The sequence below is a fragment of the Phascolarctos cinereus genome, unplaced genomic scaffold (assembly GCF_003287225.1).
Source record: "Phascolarctos cinereus isolate Bilbo 61053 unplaced genomic scaffold, phaCin_HiC Scaffold_5;HRSCAF=322, whole genome shotgun sequence".
NCBI classification, from domain to species: Eukaryota; Metazoa; Chordata; class Mammalia; order Diprotodontia; family Phascolarctidae; genus Phascolarctos; species Phascolarctos cinereus.
In genome coordinates this window covers 117413832-117432237 of record NW_027555958.1, presented here as the reverse complement: position 1 = coordinate 117432237, position 18406 = coordinate 117413832, and the positions used below count along the sequence as shown (strand labels likewise).

The 18406-nt window shown below is 40.3% G+C and overlaps 1 long non-coding RNA gene across 2 annotated transcripts in view; it reads right to left on the bottom strand.

Moving 5' to 3' along the window:
* The window catches only part of LOC110199060 (uncharacterized), a 92515-nt gene extending 77397 nt beyond the window's left edge, over window positions 1-15118 (bottom strand). For both annotated transcript variants that reach the window (XR_013486928.1, XR_002321914.2), the window contains exons 1-4: window positions 14910-15118; window positions 9971-10091; window positions 3341-3430; window positions 1847-1892 (exon numbers count right to left, since the gene is read on the bottom strand). This is a non-coding gene — a long non-coding RNA (uncharacterized LOC110199060). The remainder of the gene's footprint in view (window positions 1-1846; window positions 1893-3340; window positions 3431-9970; window positions 10092-14909) is intronic.
* Between the last annotated feature and the right edge of the window lie 3288 nt (window positions 15119-18406).

Sequence of the window (18406 nt, the reverse complement as noted above, 5' to 3'; positions counted from 1 at the left end):
ACCGTAAAAATTACTTGTGTTACCCTAGAGCCTTTTGGCTCTCTCCCAAGGCCACTTTGGTGAGGATTAGTTTATCAGATTAACTGTTCAACACCTTAGAAAGCACAGATAGGATCAAGTACAAGTCTGGAAGTAAAACGAGAGGAACCAGCAGCAACAAGTAAGTGGGAAAGAGCTGTTACATGCCATGATTAGGTGACGAAATGTCAGCAGTTAATGAATGGCCAGGTACAGCCTCCTGACCAGAAATTAGGCTGGGCTTAGCCAGCATTGCTATCATTTCCAGGTAATCCAGGAATAGAAGTAAGACTTGCAATGGCAGGAACCAAGGATATAGTCAAAGGCAGATACTAAGGAATACCAATTGTTAAGTAGTCCCTTGGGGAGAATGCTGAACATGTCAAAGCTGAAGACATAGATAGTGGTATGTCAGCGTCCTGGAGGGACTGGCTAATGAGATCCCAGTCCTTAAAGCATGCATGAATTTACCCTTTAAGGCGATTTATACAGAGCACGTGCAATAGTCCCTAATCCAGCACGTGGAGGCTTGGTGGTGAGCCTCTTTCTGGCCATGAGTGTCTGGGGGGGCTGGTACTGAGACTGATGAGGAGTCTTCTGGCAGGATCACCAGAAACCTTCTAGCTTCAAGGAACCTATGTCATAGATGGGGCCTAATAGATGAGATCTGTACCAGAAGCTAATAATTGAGGGGTTGGTAGTTCTAGATGATTAAAAATAGAGTCTGAAAGGGCTAGAAGCAAAAGATTCTGTCTGGGTGACATAATGTAGCAAGGTAGCTACATGACCCAAGGGCAGAGACAGAATCAGAGTCAAAGACCAAAGCCTGATTGAGAGGAAGTAGGAACACAGGTGAGAAGAAGGGCTGAATAGTACCAGTGTACCACACCTTAAGGAAAGGTCATGTTTCATTTGTGTCTTTGTGCACAGCAGCCAGTAGGTGTTTAAGGCATTTTTGGTGAACTGTTTTAGCTTCCAAGTCAATGCCCTTGTGCTTAACTGTACTCACCCCACTTGATCAGAGGAATGTTGCTTTAGAAGCCACCCAATGAGATTGAGCGACTTGCCAGAGTAAATATCTGAAGCAGGATTTGAACTTAAGTCTTCCTGACTCCAAACCTAACACTCTAACTACAATGTCACCTGACTGTCACCAGGGATCCCTCTAAGGAGGAACCTTAGGACATCTATCTCTACAGTCTCTTGACAGAGAGGGAGGTAGCTGTACTAGGAGTAGTGATGAACAGTGGTGGGGCATTTTGAGGAACATTGGGGAAGGAAGTATACAGCAAGCTTGGATCAGCTCATTCCTGAGACAGCTCAGAACAGAGTGCAACTTGAAATTTTAATTAAATTCAAAACCCTCCTCCTGCAGGAGGTACAGTGGGAAGAGCACTGGATTTGGAGTCAGAGGACTCAGGTTCAAATCCTGGTTCTGTCACTGACTGCCTGTGTGACCCTAAGCAAGTCATTTAACTTTTCTAGACCTCCATTTCTTCATTTGTAAAATGAGAGGGCAACTAGGTAGTATAGCAGATAGAGTGCCAGGTCTTGAATTAGGAAGACCTGAATTCAAATCTAGCTTCAGACACTTACTAGCTGTGTGACCCTGGCCAAGTCACTTAACCCTGTTTGCCTCAGTTTTCTCATCTGTAAAATGAGCTGGAGAAGGAGATGGTAGACCACTCCAGAATGTACGCCAAAAAAACTCACAAAGAGTTGGACATGACTGAATAACAACAACAACAACAACAACAAAAAGAGATGGCTGGACTGGATGACCTCTGAGGTCCCTTCCAGCTCTAAATCTAGAATCTTAGGATCTTACCTCAGTGAGGCAGGCACAGTATTCCACCTCCTTGCCAGAGTTCATCCTGAGCATAGTCAGAAGAGAGGAGCAGTTAGTATGTATACAATGTCTACCTTTGATGGGGATGGTTAATTTTCAGTCTCTAAAAGCTCTTTCATTGTCTTGAGGAGAAAAAGTTCATCTCCTGATAATAGAGAAACAATGCTCCTGAGAGGCATAATAGATGCACTTGTTCAAGAAAGTTGTTTCCGGAAAGGATGGCAGAAAGGAAAATGAACTGAGTGAATTTGAACCCAGCATCAGTAATGATAGCCTGTTGGCACACCTTCATTATAGTGTTGATGAGGTCTAGAGGTTAGGGGTCCTGGAATCCCAAAATCACAATACATGGGTCGTGCGTGAAAGAATTTGACCCAAGACTTTTCAGCCAAAAACAAGATTTATTTAAGATATGCCATATTAGCTAGACTCTTAAGGAATCTGTCTGTGGGCTATTGGCTAGATAGGGAAAATCTGAGCAGTGGCTAGATTATAAGAATCCCAGCCTCTTAATGGAGACAAAATGGACCTTATACACAGAAAGACTATGGGAGGGATCTAGGAGTGGTCAAGTAGTCCATGAGGTAATAGAACTTCAGGGGTGGCCAAGGGAGAATGGAGCCTAGATAGGATTAAGGGTGGGAAGTGGCCTGGGGACATAGGGAGGTCTATGCTATGTTAAGGGTAATAGATTGGGCACAGCCACAATGAAAGGCCAGTTGATGGGATTTTAGTCTCAGGGGAATGCCTGAGATTTGGCCATGTGGGAAAGTCCAGGGTTTTTCCTTTTTGGGGTCTAGATCCCATCCTCATCAGTATTAGGACAGGAAGGTGCATTAGAGGTCATTTAGTCCAATTTTTCATTTTATAAATGAAGAGAATATGGCCTAAAGAAATTATTCGCCCAATGTAGTAAATTAACAGCCTTTGAAACAATCCTCCAATTGCAAAATCAACTAGTAGGTATTATCCCCACCCTCACTGTATTCCTGACAGTACCTCTACCAGGAACAACATAGCATCAGAGAAAGGAAGAATGAGATTGCACTTCAGGGATCATAGAATCAGAAGAATTTAGAGGTCATCTAATCCAAACCCCTCACTTGAATGATGAGAAAACCGTAGCCTAGAGAAGTAAAATCTTTTGCCCAAGGGCACCCAAGCAGTACATAGCAAAGGAAGGATTTGAATCCAGGTACTATAATTCCAGATCCATCACTCATGCCTCAGATCATTTGATTCAATCTCTTCATTTTTCTAGGTCAAGAAACTGAGGTCTAGAAAAGCAGCAAGTCATACCACATCAGCATGATTCTAAGCACTCTATAGGGGCAGCTAGGTGGCACAGTGGATAGAGTTTTGAGTCTGAAGTTAGGAAGATTCATTTTCCTGAGTTCAAATTTGACCTCAGATACTTAATAGCTATATGACCCTGGGCAAGCCACTTAACTCTGTTTGTCTAAGTTTCCTTACCTGTCAAATGAGCTGGAGAAGGAAATGGCAAACCACTCCAGTCTCTCTTCCAAGAAAATCCCAGATGGCATCATGAAGAGTCAGCCGTGACTAAAATGATTAAACAACAAGAAGACGTACTACGTCAGCCATTGCAGCTTTCTACGGTGAGGCAACTATAAGTTAATGTTTTTAAAAGGGTAATATTTTTAAAGGAATGGCAATTTTAAGTTTATATATTATATACGTATACACATATGTACACATACATATATTCAGATGCATATGTACATACGGTATGTAGCTTAGTGAATAGAGAGCTAGCTTCAAAGTAATACTGCCTCTCATACATACTGGCTGTGTGATCCTGGGCAAGTCACTTAACTTCTCAGTGCTTTAGGCAATTCTCTGCAAATTGCAGAGAAGGTGCTGACCTACGTGAGTTTCCTATACCAAGGAAATCATAAGATCAATCCCTATCCCTATCCTTTTATTTAATTGACTTAGGGCTCTAGCTTGAAGGATATGAATAGATATAAATACATATAACATTTAGATGTATGTATAAATATATATGTGTATAATTGTATACATATGCGTGGATATGTGTATATATTTATATGTATGTATACGCGTGTGTGTGTGTGTGTGTGTGTGTGTGTGTGTGTGTGTACAGCTAGGTGATGCAATGGTTAGAGTGCCCAGTCTGGAGTCAGGAAGACTCATCTTTGTGGGTTCAAATATGGCCTCAGACACTCACTAGCTGTGTGACCCTGGGCAAATGATTTAACTCTCTTTGCCTCAGTTTCCTCATCCATAAAATGAGCTGGAGAAGGAAGCGGCAAACCACTCCAGTATCTTTGCCAAGAAAACCTCAAATGTGATCACTAAGGGTCAGATACAACTGAAACAACTGAACAACAACAACAAATAAATAAATACATATGTGTATTTATGCGTATATACACAGTATGCACACATAAATTAAGGTAGATGGCCATTTGAATGTTTTAACTTCAGCTTGAGCCCTGCGTCAAATTGTTTCATGTCACAAAGCATTGAAAAGTCATTTCATGCTGCAGAGAGATTTAAAGCAATGGTCAATACTAGAAGACCAGCTACTGATTATAACAAATTTCCCCAAAAGGCCATCTCAAACACGACCAAAAATAGACTATATTTAAGAGTGGAAATCCCCTTCTTCACCAAACATACCCCAGCGGTCGAGCCGTCTAAGAATTCATCTTCTGCACAAGTGATAGGACAAAGCTTTTCCCTTGGTGCCTGCCACAGCTACTCCCTCTTCCTTCCTGCCACCCACATGTGAAGTAGCAAGTGTCATCAGTTAAACGGCTTACACCTGGTCCCTAGCTCCCTGTGCCTTCTTATCTCCATGTAGGACAAAACATACTGTGCTTAGGCTCCTGCCTGAGCACAATAGAGTTATTTCACTTTTATTTCTACTTTCTCAGTTTCATTTAAATATGTGTTTCCCTTTCAAGCATTTCTTACCAGGCCTCCTTCCCCTATAGCCTTGGCTCCTGGCTCTTTCCAACATTCTTCATTCAGAAAGCATTACATATTGGCTACATTTGGGGAAATAGGCTTGATGGTGGTCGAGAGTCCTAGGTTCTAATCGTATGTCCACCGCTAACTCACTTTGTGACCTTGTACAGGTTACTTCAGCTCTCTGAGACTCAGTTTCTCCATTTATAAAAATTTAGGGATGTATGGTACACATTCTCCCAACTGGGATTCACCCTAACCAATTTCAATGGAGATGAGTGGACCCAATAAGTGATTGCTTAACCAAAGCTGACTGGTCAAATATCTAAATTCTCTACTTCAAACAGCTCCAAAGTCTTTGCACAGTGACCCTGGGTGGCTCAAAGGACAGAGGAAGAAAATTGTTGGGAGTGGGAAGAATAGAATGAAGGAAGAAAGCATATGTGTGTGTGTGTGTGTGTGTGTGTGTGTGTGTGTGTGTGTGTGTGTGTGTGTGTGTGTGTATAGGTGTATTTGGGGATTTTTTTAGACCTGTGATTTCATTGGCATGGGGAAGTTCCTGATAAGGAAACTCCCTCTACCAATGCAGATTGGCTCTTCTCTGCAACTTACCATCTTAGGGAATTGCCTAGGGCACTTAGAGTTTAAATGACTTGTCTAGAGTGACACAGCCAGGATGTGGCAGCATATTTTTAAGTTTTGAGAAGCAAGGACATTTGATAAGAGTTTAGCCAGCCAGTAAAAATTTGCCATAGACTAGAGAGATACATTGGACTCAATGACCTCTAAGGTCCTTTCTGGCTCTAAGAGTTATATACCCTCCTAAGCTACAATTAATATCAATTCAGGCCCCTGCCACCTACAGCAAAACTACTCAAAGGTTCTTTCTTTCTTAGTTACCATATTAGGAAACAGATCTGGAGCAGAAAAAATGCAGCTTCTTCCTGTAAAATGTAAATGAATAAAAACAAAATATCCACTGAACTTTGAAAATAAATTCAAACTTCTCTTTCCTTGACCACTTTTTTCCCATATGCTCTCCCTACTTCCAGCTTCAATCTGACTCTGATTACTGTACTCAATTGGCCTATCCAGGTTGCTTCCTAATTGTCAATATTTATCATCTCCTAACGTCAACATTCAAGTAATTTTGCATGGATGCAAATCATGGAATTCTCCATTGCATGATGAATTGAAGTAACCAGTCACTCAGAGGGCAATGGAGAGGCAGATGGGGGAGGGGAGTGTAAGTAGGGAGCAACATACCGCAGGAGGATCATAATGGATACCATTAGAGAAAACTGGAAAGATATGTGGCCCAGTTGTATACAGAATGCAAAAGGTTAACTAGGAAGTGCCAATGTATTCCATGATTACTATGCAATGTCAAAAGTTCTAAAACAGGGGTTTCCAACCTAAGGCCTGGGATAACAGGAAACTAGGTATCACAGTAGTTAGGGTACTGAGCCTGGAGTCAGGAAGACCTGAGTTCAAATTCAGCCTCCGACACTTGCTAACTATGTGGCCCTGGGCAAGTCACTTAACCCTGTTTGCCTCAGTTTCCTCATCTATCAAATGAGTTGGAGAAGGAAATGGCAAACCACTCCAGTATATTTGCCAAGAAAACCCCAAATGGGGTTGCTAAGAGTCAAACACAACTAAAACAACTCAACATCTAGGACAATGGACAAATTTCAGGTGGTCCAGGAACTTGGATGGGGAAAATTGCATCTTTATTTTCACTAATCTTTAATTGAAATTTAGCACTCTCTTCAATTTCTTAAAAATATCATTCTGAGAAGGGCTCCATGGGCTTTACCAGACTGACAAAGGGGGTTTATGACTCAAAAAAGGTTAAGAACCTTTGATCATTGAAGAAGGCCCACAACATTTAACTGACCTTAGAGGATTTGCAGGTAGATATGGATAATAGCCACACAGGATGAGAAAGTATGGATGATTGTGATCTATACTGTTGGCAGTGTATACCCATATTTATGAGATCACAGATCCATCCAAATAGTGAGATATGTTTGTGTTCCCCAAACAATTAACTTCAGATTGGGCTTCTGCTCCTATAACAAATTTACTCAAACTGTGATTAGCAAATGTATAAAACCCAATAGATGGATACCAAAAAAAAAAACCAAACCCCACTAAAGTAGGCTTTCCCCTAACTTTTCAGTTGCTCCCACTGCTGTGACTTGGCATAACCCGAAGCTTCTCAATAAGTAGCCAGCAGTAGGGTAAACAGGTATATAATTACAGAGAACAAAACTCAAAGTAAATGCAGAATGTCCCATAACTTCAATCATCCTTAATTCCAGTGGCTCCCTATCATCTTTAGGATCAAATAGAGACTCCTCTATATGATATTTAAAGCTCTTGCCAACCTGGCTCCTTTCTACCTTTTCAGTCTTGTTACACTTTACTCTCCTCTTGCTACAGTGGCTTACATGCAGACCCTTGCATGTGGCACATCACTTTCCCCCATGCCTGAACTGCTCTGACCCTTCACCTACACCTGTCAGCTCACAGCTCTCAGCTCAACTTCTACAGGAAGCCTTTCTGGGTCCCCCTCCCCACTTCCCTCAGCTGCTAGTGCCTTCTCTCTCAGATTACCTTCCATCTACTCTAAACATATCCTGTATGGGCCTTGTCATTTATCTGTTTTAAGAGATTATAAGTTCCTTGAAGATAGGAACTATTTTTACCTTTCTTTTTTTGCCAGTGTTTAGCACAGGGGTGGGGAACCTGCAGCCTCGAGGCCACATGTGGCCTTCTAGGTTCTCAAGTGAGGCCCTTTGACTTAATCTAAACTTCATAGAACAAATCTGTTCATATACCTGTTTCTTTTTCATACTTAAATGTTTCCCTTGGTTTCACAGAACAAATTAAGTTTGGATTCAGTCGAAGAGCCTCAGCTGAGGATCTAGAGGGCCATAAGTGGCCTTTCCCCACCCCTGGTTTAGCACTTGGTAAGCCCTTCAATGCTTGCTGATTGATTGATTGACTATAATGTAAATTCACTAGAATGGAAGCATATTGGGAGTTGTATTGGTTTCATTCTTTGAATTTATATCCCCAGTGCCTAGTATAGTGTGTGGCACACAGTAAGCACTTTGACTGACTCTCTCAGCACAGATATAGACCACAATGGTCTCCACATTTTAGTAGTGAGTTCATAACTTGCTGTGGTTGGAAAATTTCATCACCTTATTGCCATTCTAATGACAAGCATCTTCAAACATTGATAGCTAGGCTTTGTGAAAGATACTTAGTCTATCATTGATTTCGAACTTCAAGTTTTTCTAACTTGACAGGACCTGTTAGGTCTTGTGTTTCACTAGCATTACCTTCAAGAACAGAGTATTAACCAGGGATGACAATGTACACTTGTAATCCCACCTCCCAGGGAAGCTGAGACTGGAGGATTATTTGAGTTTAGGAGTTCTGAGCTTCAGTGGACTAAACTGACTGGGTGTCCACACTAATTCTGGCACCAATATGGTGAATGCCCAAAAGTGGGGAGCCACCAGATTGCTTAAGGTAGGGAAGAATCAATCTTGGTTGGAAGCAGAGCAAAAGGAAGTTCCCATGCTAATCAGTAGTGAGACTGGTCTGGTGAGTGGCAATTATATTTCCAACCTATATGAGACAAGAAAAAGAGAGAAAGCAGTAAAGAAAGAGAGAAAGAAAGAAAAGAAGAAGAAAGGGAAGGAGGAAGGAAGAAGAAAGAAGGAAGAAGGGAAAGAAGAAAAAAGAAGGAAGGAGGGAGAGAGGAAGAGAAAAAGAAAAACAGAGAGAAAGAGGGAGGGAAGGAGGAAGGAAGAGGAAAGAAAGAAGAAAGGAAGGAGGGAAGGAAGAAAAATGAAGGAAGAGAGAGGAAGAGAAAGAAAGAATGAATAAAAAAGAAAGAAAGGAAGGAAAAGAGGAAGAAAGGAAGAAAGAAAGGAAGGAAGAGAGAAGCATCACTTCCGCAAAATAATGAGTCATTGGAGGTGGACTTTAATGACTTTGTTTTTATTATTATTAAATAATAATGGTAATAGCACCTTTCATTTACTTAGCAACTAATACTCTTCTAACTAATTTCTCACAGAGCTTCTCTTTTATGCTCATAACAGCCCAGCTGGAGCCAATAGGGGAAGTTTTTTTTTTTTGTTTTTTGTTTTACCCTGATAGCACAAATGAAAAGGTTTTTTCTTTTTTCTTTTTTTCCCTGATGGTACAAATGAAAAGAGGCAGCTAGGTGGGTCAGTGGATAGAGCACTGGACCTGGAGTCAGGATGACCTGAGTTCAAATCTAGCTTTAGAGACTCACTAGCTGCACGACCCTGGGCAAGTCACTTAACCCATTTGTCTTAATCCACTGGAGAAGAAAATGACCGCTCTATTGTCATTGCCAAGAAAACCCCAGACTGGGTCAAGAAGAGTAAGACATGACTGAATGATTGAACAACAAATGAAAAAGTTGAAGGTTAGAAAAGTCAAATGATTTGCTTACTCCAGAGTGCAGTGGTAGAGCCAAGACTAGACACCAGCTCTCCTGACACTCTGTCCAACACTCTTTCCAAGACATTAAATGAGAATTCCAAAAAACTACAGTGAAGCTATGGATAAATTAACATTGTTTTCTGGTAAATGAAAATGGCCAGGTTGCAACAATCATGATGTTATTAAAAAGACTGAGAGACCTGTCTTTGAAATGTAATGCCTCAAATTGGGACATTTGCTTCTATAACTCCCCCAAAAGTCGCGTCATATCATTAAGGGAAACTTCTATCTGTCTAAGGGTGTCCAAGTCCTTCATGTTACCACTAGTTTTTGGCAACACTGTGGTGGGCAGGGCCATCATGAATTTGCATGCTTTGCTCATCAGCTGGATGCAAAGTGTCTGGGCAAAATGGGATATTTTCTCCTTAGTCAAATGGCATGGTGCCATTATGAAATATAGAGACCCTTTTCCTGGATTAAGACTCTCACACAAATTATATGTTTGTAGTTAGCAAACAAGGAAAGGAAGCTGACTGTCAGTGATTGACAGTGTGTTCAAAGACAATCCTTCCAGGAGCAGAGAAGAACTCAACAATTGTTAAGCCAGCTACCTTTGACTAAAAATAAAATAAACAAAAAACCACAAACCTGCAAATACATTCGTCCCTCCGCAGAAATCTTCATAACTAGTGTGAAGAGGCACAGTTTTTGTGACATAATAAGAGAGATTCATTGTATATCACCAGGTACAAAGAGGACATGATCTAACCTGTAGTATGAGCAAAACTGTGGTTTAGTAATCTGGAAATAATACCTTGGGAATAATAACACTACCTTAGAGGGGTTTTTTTTTTATTGTACTTCACTTGCTGTTTTCAAAACTCCATCAGATCTCATACACATTATCTCATTTGATTCTCACAAGAACCTATTAACTCCATTTGACAGAAGGATAAACTGAGGCTCAGAGAGATTAAGATATTTACTTTAAACTAAAAGTAGCCCTTCTGACTCCTGAGTTTTTTCCACTACAATAAACACACACACACACACATACACACACACATATACATACACATACATCATATATTTTGTATATGTATGTATAATTTGGCTGTGTGTTCACAGGATAATTTAAAGTTAGAGTATCCCGGCCAATATACCTAATGCTACTGGGTGTGATTTTTTTTTCTCTTTTTAAATTTCCTCCTCTACATCAGGAGTGCATGGTAGAGATGACAAAAGCAGACAACTAAGAGAAATGTGAAAAAACATACTGAGAATCATCAAGCCATGACAATGGGCCATGAGTCATAAACCCTCTTCCTTCAAGGTTCAGCTTAGGGATCACCTTTTTCACAAAGCTTTGACTGACATCCCCAGCTAAAATTCATATTGCCTTCCTCAAATTATTCTAGAGCCTTTTCTCTGGCTCTCTTATTTGCTCATATCATATTCTCCTTTTTATTATATTCCTTTGTGTACATGTTAATTGCCACAGATGACATTTGTAAAGCACTACCAATTTTGCAGCTAGGGCAGCCAGGTGGTGCAGTGGATAGAGCACAGGGCCTGGTGTCAGAAAGAGTTGAGTTCAAATTTGACCTCCAACATTTACTAGCTGTGTGACTTTGTGATCCCTGAGCTGGGCCTTGAAGGAAGATGGATCATAACTCAGGGCCCACAGTCCTGGCTTGATGATTCTCAGTGTGTTTTTTTCACATTTCTCTTAGTTTTCTGCTTTTGTCCTCTCTATCACACACTCCTGGTGTAGATGAGGAAATTTTAAAAAAAGGAAAAAAAAATCATAACCAGCAGCATTCGATATATTGGCCAGGATACTTTAACTTTAAAATTTCCTGTGAATGCACAGCAAAATTATACATGCATGCACAAAATATATGAAAAATATAGGCAAATAAAGAGATAATTGACTTTCAAACATGCAAAAAAATAGTAACTCTAGAGCAGGAAGGGACCTACGAGGCCTTCTAGTCCAACCCTTTTATTTTTTAGATGAGAAAACTGAGTTCCAGGTAGGTTATTTGTCCAAGGTCACACACACAGTAAGTGGCAGAGGCAGGATGAATTCTCAGGAAAATCAAAATAGCACCCATTGCCCTAAACTATAAATACATTATGTTAACCACAGAAAATATTCTGAAACCATAGAAAATATGGTTTATTTCTACTATAGGATTATAGACCTGGAGCTTCAAGGGGCCTCAGAGACCAGTCAGTCCAACCTCTTCATTTTACAGATGAGTGCATTGAGGCCCCAAAAGGTAAAGTCATTTGCCCATACCTGCCGGTAGTAAATGGCTGAGTCGAGCTTAGAACCCAGGCCCTCTGACTCCAAATCTAGAGCTCTTTTCCATCATACCCCTCACTGAGCCTTTCTGTGTTTTACATGAGGACACATTCCTAAGGAAGACTACTGGAAGATCTGAGAGTGTGTGACCAAGCTGTAGTACATTGTGAGCCCATTTTCATTCTCTATCTTCCCAAATTCACGTCATTCAGTTGTGTTCTGCTGCTTTTTGTAAGCTGGTTTGTCATGTTTTTCTTTTTCAAATATTCCATACTCTTTTATCGCAATATACCCCACATTTTCTGTTCCTATCATCTTTGCTGTTGTTGTTCAACATTTTCAGTTGTGTCTGACTCTTCATGACCCCATTTCGGGTTTTCTTGGCAAAGGTACTGGCGTGGTTTGCCATTTCCTTCTCCAGCTCATTTTACAGGTGAGGAAACTGAGGCAAACATAGTTAAGTAACTTTCCCAGGGTGAACACAGCTAGTAAGTGCCTGAGGCCACATTTGAACTCGGGTCTTCCTAACTCTAAGCCAGACACTCTATCCACTGTGCTCCCTAGCTGCCCCCATGTCATCTTGCTCTTTCCCTTTACCCATGGTGCTTTGACTTCTTTCTAGCTGTCTGCTGTTTCATTTTTTGGTTTAAAGGAACAAAGTAGCAGGAGTAGGGAACCTGAGGCCTCAAAGCCACGTGTGGCCCTCTAGGTCCTCAAGTGCAGCCCTTTGACTGAATCCAAACTTCAAAGAACAAATCCACCCTTGTCTTAGACTAAACCTAGGTCTTCTGACTCTTAGTCCGGAGCCCTTTACACTATCAAAAAAATTATATTTGAAATTTTTTAAAAAAAATACAGTTAAGATTTTGACATCAGGAATCCAAGTATACCAGTTTAAGATTTTAAATTTCATTTTACTATATTTGGCTCAATATTCTGTCCTGACTAGATCTCTTTTTATTTTAAATCCTTACTCTTATCTAGTGTTAGTTATCTCTCCCAGTTTTGGGTCATCAGCAAATTTGATGAGTATGCCATCTATGACTTTATTCAAGTCATTAATAAAAATGTTAAGCAGTGCAGGGACTGGCATCTATCCATAGGCCACTTCAGAGGATGGATGGATACCTTCTCCACCTTGATATCTAAATACTAATGAGGACTTTTTAGGGCTCAAAAGAAATAGCTTTTGTCTGAATTAAATCCTTGTAGCCCTGGACCTCTTTTCTTCATTGGCCAACCTTCAACCCTACCCCAGATTTGAGCAAAGACTGGGCTGCCAATCAAGGGTGTTTGAGCCATCAGGTTACATAACAACCTCTGTATTCTAGACTGAAGTTAAACTCATTTGAACAACACTGAATGCCAAGAAATGGGGCCCTGAAGGCAATGTGAGCAGGGAAAACTTCACAGAGTCATGTTGCTCTGATGTACCCCGCATGGAGACAAAACATGTACTCAGATGCTTAATGATGGACCTGGGACTGTTTCACTTGGTTTTGTTTCAGAACATCTAATATTTCCCCTGGCAGCCCCTAGCTAAAACATAGAAAGAGATTTTCAGGCTGTTTCAATTAAAGCTACCTTCTTTTTTGAATAACTAGTTTTGCTTCCAGACAAAATAATGAAATAGTATTTTTGTTGATGCTGCCGTAATAAAATTCCACAATGTATTACACCAGAGAGAGAGAGAAAATAGGCATAGAAATAAATATAGATCATGGAGAGATAAAGACAGATAGACAACTAGACAGAAGGACAGAGTATTTATTTAGTACTTGCTATATGCCATGCATCATTCACTTGGTGCAATGGTGTCTGCTATGATGGTCCTAAGAGCTATCTAAGATGATAGGATTCTAAATTTAGAATTGTAAGAGATCTTAGAGATCAGCTATTCCAGTCTCCACCTCTGAATTTTACAGATAAGGAAACTAAAGCTCAGAGATAAATGCATGAGATGAGAGGGCCATATGTATTTTTGCCTATGATTTTGCCACAGTTCACATATTTAGGTATTTTTTGTAGATTGGAGAGAAGGCACTACTTATTAAAAGGAAGTTACTATCTAACCATCTTATAAACTGTTCTACAGTTCTCTGCCTTAAGTCTCTGCCCACATCACAGGGTCATAGGCCCTTAGAGCCAGAACTAGAAGGGACACTAAAAATCATCTACCATGTGGCAAGGATAAAACCTCCTAAGTTCCCTGCCAAGTAGGCTAAAATAGTTGTTTTCCTGAGAGTCAAAGAAGCCATCCTCAATACTTAATTGGTCCAGAGGACTAAGGCTTAAATTGGTGATGTAGCTGCCTCATCTCCCAAGAACAAAAGACCAGCACGGGAGGAGTTGGGGCTTCTTGGACTTGACATATTCTTCTTACCAGGTATGCCAACACAGCAGATGTGAAGGCAGAAAAGCTGTGTCAAATTTAACCAATGCTGTATCCTTGTTGAACATTCTTTCTTTATTATTGTTAAGTAAACTTCTTTCTGCTAAATCAGACCTGCATAACTTGACAGTAAGTAGGGGCCAAAATTAAAATAGGCTAAACTTCTTTGGGCAACAGATAGATTTTTAGTAGCTCACTTTCCAAGTAAAGGTATAATTAACAATTAAACTATTTTGCAAATAAACCATATTTTAAAAAGGGAAATTTCAATTAATATCAATTAATTACATTTATTTACTTAAGATTTTTATCATGAAATCATATTAACATTAAAAATTACTTTGTTAAGTGATACAAGTTTTAATATATTTTTTCAGGTTTTCTTACTGTTCACATTTAGTTAATGGGCTACATTATACTTCTTGTCAGCAATCTGTTTATCGTTCTCCAGAATCATGTTTGAAATTGATTTCTTTAGAAATCTGAAAACTAACCTTAGTAACTGCCTCATTTTCTGAGTTTACTTTCTTGAAAAACCATTGTTTCCTATTGAGATTTTTCAACAATTTGGGTGCTTTAATTTGTTTTTCACTGGTGTCCAATTTGCTTAAGTCAGGATGTTTTGATTTGAATTGGCGACAGATCGTCTGCCTTTGGAATGTCTATTACTTCTCAGCAAACAAGGCACAATATTTTGTCTCTCGCGCAAATAAACAAGTATCTATTTGTCCACTCCCGATTAAACACTCTATGTTCTGATTTGATCTTCCATTTCTTTTTATCACCCATTTTACAAAGTCACCCCAAAAACTTTAATGTTAGAACCAAAAAAATCTCCACAGCAACTGCTCACATGCAAAGAAATACTGAGCTGAGTGTCTGACCTTGGAGAGAGCTCCAGACGCTCGTGTAACTTGGAGGGTGGCTGTGCAGCGAGGGGAGGGAAGAAGCCCTCACGTTGTTGCCAAGCGTCACATAGAGGGTATAAGTTGTGTTGGCACGTGGCTGCACTTTGTCCTTGTTCAATGCCAGAAATGACCAGAAACACAGGCAAAAGGAGTAGGAACAGACTGATGATGGGTGGTTTGCCACAGGTCACATGACAAACAGGAGAGCATGCGCAGTAGCAACCCACCTGTCAACTTACGCAAGGAGCACAGTAGTGACTAGTGGAAGGCAGGTTAAGTGAGCATGGAAAAAGCACTTGTTACATCTTTACTTTCTTTTACATCCTCTACATTTTTTGTGGACTGCCCAAAATCCTTTGGCAGGCTGCAAGTGGCCTGAGGGCCGTATGTTGTGCGGGCCAGTGTTAAATGTTTGCTGGTTTAATGTGTTTCATTTCATTGTGAGGGAAATTGATATTATGCAATTATATTAATAACCAATTATTAATTTGTGAACCATCCTTTTCCCTCCAATTTTTGTCAAGACCCCATTCCTGAAAAGGCTAGGCAGTGTCAGAAGCGCCTGAAGGAGTCATGTGATCAATCCTAACCCCCAAGGCATCTGCTAGTTTGAGCTGAACCCCACCCAAATGGGACTGGACTTCTATCTACTCTATAAATAAGACCCAGTTTGAGTTAGACCCTCCCCCAGGAAATGCGAGCTTTGTCCTTGCTCTCTTTGTTAAAGTTCGGGGTGACCTGGTCAACAAAGTGGAGAATAAGTCAATGAAAACCTGATTGAGATGGCTTATGTTTTTCTGTTTAAGATTGCTGGCAACTCAAATTGCTTTAGGAGTCAGAGAGGAGCGTGACTGGACACATCTGAAGGCCAGCCCACTGGCCCTCAGCTGCCTGCCCCCCTCCCAAAGATGAAATAATAAGAAGGAGTCAAGAACTCTTAGCTTACCTGCTCATTAAAATGTCCACCAATCAGGATTGTAAAGGTAGGTCTCAATTATGTACTGTCAGGCCAATTAGATGAAAGACACATCTAGGTATAAAAGACTCTGCCAGTTCTCACTCTGAATTTTTGGTAAAAATGCAGGCACATCATTGATCTGTCCTTTATCAGTAGATCACATGCCCTGATTAATAAGTGATATTATCTTTGGAGAAATGACCTCATTTTATTTATTGGTTAAACCCCCCCCTCCCCCAATAATTCTAATACTGAGTCTGAAGCACCCACATCAGTCTTGGCCTAGTACTTTTGGTATTAGTTGGAAAACCTTATGGTTGAAATGGAGAAAGGTCAATGACAAGAAAGATGAGTCCTGAGTGATTGGATATTCTGATAATAGAGCCTTGTACCTTCTGCTACTGTGCTGTTGGTGTTCTGGCCTCATTTTTCAAGGGAACTATCACTGACTGAGGGAACTAGAAAGTTAACTAAAGACAGATGAGAATGGGCTGTAGGTCTTTAAGACCTATCCTCCAAGATGGTAATTGTTGAATTTTCATTACTTTGTAATTTGGGGGTGATAGTGATCTACTGGCCAATAGCCATCATGAAGACACTTTTTGATGATGACATAAATGTATAGACAATGGGACACAGGGCTCAACAGTTTGGTGACCATATTTCCCATATTTCAAAGGAGATTTCTGGATTTTGACTTCCTCTCCCTTGTGACTTCTCCACTAGAAAGCAAGGTCTTTGACATTAGGGCATGTTTTTATGTCAGCATTTAACACATTTCCTAGCACACAGTAAGCATTTAATTAATGCTTTTTAACTGACTGGCTGACAACATGGTCCCAGCTCCCATCACTGGGGTCCATCATGGACTCATTTTTGTTTTTTATTAGGCTCCTTGTTTTTTCTTCCTCTTTTTGCTCAATAGTAGCAAAATTTTAAAGTTCTGTGCCATAGTGATTACCACTTCCCAAATTCTACTTTCTAATAAAATTGTGTCCTATTTACCACCATGATTCCAGTTTTCTCTTGACCTCCTAGATTATTCCACCTTCCCCTCTCCTTTCTACCTCCTCTCAACTCCAACACCACAAATCTCAATGGTCTTGTGTTTCACATTGGCCTATATGAGAAGAAGATTGTGAATTCAGGAAGTCCACAACCCACTCCTATTTAGCCTGCAACTTAATGTGGCTCAATTTTTATTGTTGTTGCAAAACTCATTGAAAAGTCAGGGGCATAATAATGTGTCAGCTTCTCATACTATGAAGGGAAAAAACTGTGACACACTACATATGCTATGGAAGTAATTTTAGTATGCTCATGAGTCTTCATTTTTATCCTCGTCAATAATTTATAGCCCACTCACCTGGGATTTCTTCGCCGTTTGGTGAAGTGGACTCTAGCTGTATGTCCTCTAACCCCCATTTTAGTACTGTGGGGAAATTCTGACTCCAACCTTTAATCTCCCAGGAGTCTCCTAAAGTCATAGCTCCAGAAACCCTAAGCTAGTCTGGGAAACCCCTGTTCCTACACCTTTAACATGGAATCCCTGGTTTCCCGGAGGTAAGGGAGTAGTATGGGGATTTCCTGTCACTTCTGAATGGCTTTTTAAAAGTCCTTCAGAAGCATCTAGACACATGATCTGATTCATTCACTGCTTTGCTCAATTGCACCAGGGCAATCCTAGAGTTCCATAATTCCCCAAGGAGCCCCCACCCATCTTGGACCGAGTAAGTTGTAAGTAAGGGTCTCTGCCTCAATTCAACATGCTCTCAAGCTAGAGGGAGAAGACAGAGTCTACTAGCAGTCATCTTCCCTTAAAAACAGTTCAATAAACCTCCAGTTCAAATATCTGGAGTGAAAGTTCTCCAGTTGTTGACAAGGCTACCAATTTCCCACATGAATTAGTTTAAGAAGAATCTCTTCTGTTATTTAAAACCTTTCACAACTGGATTCCAACCCTTCTTACCAGACTAATTTCCCATTACTCCCTCTCACACACCATTACATTTTAAAAATATACTTATCTATATTTCCTTCAGTAGAATATAAAGTCTTCTTCTTCCTCTTCTTCCTCTTCTTCTTCTTCTTCTTCCTCTTCTTCCTCTTCTTCCTCTTCTTCTTCTTCTTCTTCTTCTTCTTCTTCTTCTTCTTCGTCTCCTTCTTCTTCTTCTTCTCCTTCTTCTTCTTCTTCTTCTTCTTCTTCTTCTTCTTCTTCTTCTTCTTCTTCTTCCAACCCCAGTACCTGCCACAATGTCTGGCACAAAATAGGCACTCCAATATTTGGTGAATTGATGAAGAGGGGTTATTTCATGTACAGAGCCAGCTTTAAACACATTATCATAAAATTGTGATCATCTGGAATAACTGAGGATGGATTTGCTAGAGCTAGCTAAATATATGGGTTATCTATACTTTAGCCCAGGCAGCTAGATGGCTCAGTGGATAGAACACTGGGACTGCAGTCAGGAAGACCTGATTTTAAATCTTACCTCAGATACTTACTGTGTGACCC